The sequence below is a fragment of the Ananas comosus genome, unplaced genomic scaffold, assembly GCF_001540865.1.
Source record: "Ananas comosus cultivar F153 unplaced genomic scaffold, ASM154086v1, whole genome shotgun sequence".
NCBI lineage: Eukaryota > Viridiplantae > Streptophyta > Magnoliopsida > Poales > Bromeliaceae > Ananas > Ananas comosus.
The window spans coordinates 5,254-10,506 of record NW_017893385.1 but is presented as its reverse complement, the minus strand read 5'-3'; positions in this window follow the sequence as shown (position 1 = coordinate 10,506).

Genomic DNA, 5,253 nt, shown 5'->3' with positions numbered 1-5,253 from the left:
TTTGCACACTTTGGTAACTCTCGGGGTCCGGACCCTGGTGGTAGGGTCCGGACCCCGTAGCTGCGAAAACCTTGAGGATTGCAAAATATGCAATTTTCAAAGTTTCCCAACTCTCGGGGTCCGAACCCTAAAGCTAGGGTCCAGACCCCGTACCCCGAAAATGCCCATTTTGGGCTGTTGCAAAGAGGCAAAGTTGAGGGGCTAAAATGCATTTATGCATAAGTGGGGCTATATGAGAAGCTTTGCTCTCTCTCTCTTCTCATTTCCTCCCAACAAAAGAACCCTAATAGCTTCTCTGTCTCTCTCTTGAGCTCTTTGCTCTCTCTCTCTCTCTCTTTAAGGTGGAAGGAGGAGCAAGAGTAGAAGGAGAAGAAGACAAAGAAGGAAGCATCTTCTTCATCTTCTTCCTCAAGTTTGGAGGCGCTTTTGGAGGTAAGCTCTAAACCCGTTAATGGTGGATTTCTAGAGTTAGGTCTAAATACTCTAGAATTGGTTTTGGTTAAACCCTATGATGCTAGTGGTATCTTAATTTCATGAATCTAGGGTTTGATTGGAGCCGATTGCGTTAATTGCAACCTAGGTCTCCGTAATGGGTTTTCGAGAAATCCATGAGTTTGATCTAAATTAGTTGGTCGTAAACCTAATTGCTAGGTATTTAAATGCGTCGGCGAAGATGGTTCAACTATTCGTCGAGTTGGTACGGAGATATCGCCAAGCGAAGGGTTTTTCGGCTTCGTTTCCGTTTGAGAGGTCGAGGCGGCGACGAGTGATCGTGAGATTGGGTTTTCTACTGCGTAGCATCGCCAACAGGTGGGTGGTGACCATCCCGAAGCAGTTGAACTGCTCCCTATATCTAAGTTTATTGTTGTCGACTATATTCGCATATTGAGCATGATGCATTATAGGGTACTTAGTGTTATTACATATTCTTGCATACTAGTGTAGTATAGTGTTATTGGCTTGGACACTTGAACCTAGTATGCATGAGATCAGGACACGATGATGCGAAACCCTATAATGAGATGATAAATGATGAATATGCCTAAGTGGATGAAAACCTAGTCAAGTGTAAACTAGTGTATTGGAAACATGTAACAAGAACGAGTGGCATCTAGTTAATGTTGAACACATGAACGAGTGGCATGAGAACCTTAGTGTAGTTGAAACAGTATGAGATTGAGTGCAGGAACACATTGATTCTATGATGATGATAACCCCAGTTGGTAGGGTATCCTCAGCTGACGAGGATTGGGTCGACTCACATAGCCTGTCTGCGCTTGTAGTGGTAGCTCCACACAAGTTGTACACTCCAGAGTTTTGGTCACTTGAAGGGCAGTCTGTGAGCTGCCCGGACAGTAGCTAGCTGTCCGCAGGCGGTCTCGGGGGAACGAGTGATCAAAATCTCCTCCCTTATGGGACTTTGAGACGTGAGATGGTGGCGAACCTTCGGGTTAGCCGATTGATTGGATAATCTAATGAATTACATCGTTGTTGAGTATGGTAGTTTGGTAGTTAGCCTTACTTATGTTGCATGCATGATTATAGATTGAGGCATAATAGATTACTTTCATATCTACTTATTGTTATCGCTTTCAAGTTTATCTATCTATCTATTTATCTATATATCTATGCCTGCTTAGACCTAGTGGGGAGATCGGCGGAGTCGGCGGCCGAACCCACTGGGAACTATTCGTAGTTCTCACCCCACTTTGTTGCAGGACCGAGCTCGAGTACACCCGGCGAGGATCGCGGTACGGGCTTAGTGCCCTAGAGGTTATAGTAGATGCTTCCTATGTGCATTAGAGCTACCTTGTATATTTGAGAGTAGATGATGTATAGGTTGTGAGAGATTTTGGAAGATGTAAACTCTATGTTTATATTTTGGAAGTTTAAATGTAATCGAATATATTTAAGTTGCATGAATGTAATAGTTAAGTCTCTCTCTTTTATTCACTTGTATGTTTATTACTCGTGATGCTTTCTCTTGATTGCTTAGCACTGGTTGTGCTCTCGTCGTGTTGTATGATCGTGTATGTATTCAAGTGATTTCCTGGGAACTTGTTTGTACATGATCTCGTTGTTAGCCTTGGGCGGACAAGGGAAGTCCTGTTCGCTCGGCGTCTGTTCGACGCGCCCGAACTGGACCAAATTGGTAGCGGGTCTTGGGGCGTGACAGATAAAGTGGTATCAGAGAGAGTTAAAAGCAAGCAAAGAGAGAGTCTAGGACCAACCTAGGAGACCTTAGGATGGTGAACCTTAAGAATATAGGTGCGTGAGTGCAACGTGAACTTATAACGGTGGCGAATGTTGATCGATTGGGTAAAAATTGGTGTTATGTCTCTAGAAGTTGCTAGAGATGGATTCAAGTAATACTAGTTCTTGGCTTGAGGTATGTAACACATCGGACCTTTGCAAATTGCGAGGTTCGAGTGTTTGGATGTATTTCGAGCTTTTCCACACTTGGTGGAGGGTTGTAGAATGTTTTCCGACCTAAAAAGTTCAAAAACTGAAATTCTGGACAAGTCCTCAGAGTTTTTACTGTCGGGGACCGGTCCCTGGAAGGAGAGACCGGTCCCCCAATGAGCAGTGTTGAGGCAGCCTGAGGCAACCGGTCCCTGGCAGGCGAGACCGGTCCCCGAGCGCGTCTTCGCAGTGAGAGACCTGTCCTGCGCGGGGAGAGAACGATTCCCGAACGTTGGTTTTTCGGGTTCGCAGCGAGAGACCGGTCCCTGCTGGAGATAGACCGGTCCCTCTGGGCGAAAACTGCCCAGACCGGGCTGATGCAATATTGAATTTTTGAGGGGCCTCTCCAGATTTTGTTACACTAGATGGGCTTATTAGCCATTTCCTCCTCTTCCCTCTCTCATTTTCTCATTCTCACCCTCTCCCTACACTTTCTAGAGAGAGAAGAAGAAGAAGAAGGAGGAGAGGAAGAAGATGAGCTAGCTTGAGGGAGCTTGGAGCTCAACCCCATTCTCTCTTTTCCACCTTTGCAAGGCTTGGAGCTTGCTTGTAGAGCTTGGTGGTGGGCCAATCTTCAACCCTAGAAGATTTGGAGCTTGTTTGGAGGCATCTTGGGAGGTTAGTACTTGGATTCTACCCTTTGATCCTTGATTTGGTAGGTTTTACCATTTGGAACCCTAGAATGGGTATTAGGGTTGATTTTTGGGGCTTTTTGATTTAGGGCTTGTGGGGCTAGATTGATTGGATTAGAACCTTCCTTGGGCTTGGATTGGAAGGGTTCTAACTCTCTTTTGGAGCTTTAGAAGAGATTTCTTCTCTTGAGATGAATTTTGGCCCTTTTTGCTTCTAGATTGATGTTTGATCTTATGGTTGGTTGTAATGCTCTCGTATCTCTTCGCTGATCACTTTTAGGGATCTTGAGGCCCGTGGACAACTCCGTTCGACGAATCGAAGGAGCACGCGACGGTTCGGTGGGTTTGACCTAGCCTATGATATGAGAAATGCTCATATTTGGCAAAATATGTTTCGTAAAGTAGAAATTCATACATTTTCATGTTAAATATATTTAATATGAATTTTAGAATGCTTAACATACATATATTATGTATAGTGAAATTTTGGACCCCTATGTGGTAGAGTGCATGCATGTGAGACTTAGCATTCTGGTTATGGTTGGGAGCCATGATCCCTATTATGTAAATAACCTTGCTTTCACGCATTTAACCTATATGCCAATTGTGACCTTAAGAATTTTAGAAGCCTAGAGAGGCTTTGGGACTTAGGCCATGTGAGATTCTGGGCCAATGTCATAAAGAGGCATTGGGCCCCGGGCTATAATGTACGTCGGTATAATGTCATACTTGAAACATAGAACNTGGGACTTAGGCCATGTGAGATTCTGGGCCAATGTCATAAAGAGGCATTGGGCCCCGGGCTATAATGTACGTCGGTATAATGTCATACTTGAAACATAGAACATGAATTGACCTCAATTCGTTGTAAAGCTCAAGTGTCATAAAGAGGCACTAAGCAGGTGAGAGTTGAGCTATCACATTGTGTAACACACTGGACCTTTGCAAATTGCGAGGTTCGAGTGTTTGGATGTATTCCGAACTTTTCCACACTTGGTGGAAGGCCGTCGATGGTATACCGGTCTAAAAGTTCGATCTCGAGAGTTTTGGACAAGTCCTGAGAGTTTTTACTCTCGGGGACCGGTCCCTGGAAGGAGAGACCGGTTCCCCCAGTGAGCAGTGCTGCGGCAGCTCTGAGGCAACCGGTCTCTGGCAGGCGAGACCGGTTCCCGAGCGCGTTCTCGCAGTGAGAGACCGGTCCCGCGCAGGGAGAGACCGGTTCCCGAACGCTGGATTTTCGGGTTCGCAGCGAGAGACCGGTCCCTGCTGGGGAGAGACCGGTCTCTGCGGACAACTGGCCCAAGTTCGGCGCTGATTACAATTGGAACTTTTTGAGGGCCTAGCTTGGATTTGTTACAAGAGAAGCTTATATCGGCCACCTTCTCCTTCTCCTCTTCTCAACTTCATCACATCCATTTTTTGGGCTTCTGAGAGAAAAAGGGGAAGGAGAAGAAGGAGACGAAAGAGGAGAAAAGAGCTTGCATGAGGCCTTGGAGCATCAACTTTCTTCCGTTCATCATTTCTCACCCTTGGTGACTGCACTCTGCGGTTGGAGCTGTTGTGGAAGGATCAAACCTCAACCTACTTGGTTTTTGAGCTGGAATTGGAGGGCGTCTCGTTGAGTGCTACTTATACCATTTAATGCATGTATTTCTAGGTTTTACATAGATAAGAAGACCTAGATTTTGGGATTTAGGGTTTATTTTGGGGTTTTCTGATTTGAAGAACTTCTTGATCTCATTTGAATTGGTTGAACCTTTAAATAGGGTAATGGGGAGACCTCCTACCTTCCATTTGAGATTTTGAGAGTGGTTTTCACTTGAGTGAGTTTTTCCGCAACCGCTGAGCTTGATTGGGTTAATGATTGAGCTAAGTTGATTTGTTATTTTGGCTCGTTTGACCATGCTATACCTCTAGGTACTAAGACCTAGCGAAATTACCCCGTGGGACGCACACAGAGGAGTTTCTGTTGCCATCGGTGGTTTGGCTTTCGTGAAAGCGAAATGCCCCCATGCTCTTTCTACATTGTTTGTTAAATCTATTTACTTCATTTCTATGCTAAATGGAACATATATGAATTTTAGAGCAGCTTACAAATGCAATCCGCTTGTGGTACATTATGAAAACTTTCCACTATATATAGACTATATGAGTAGAA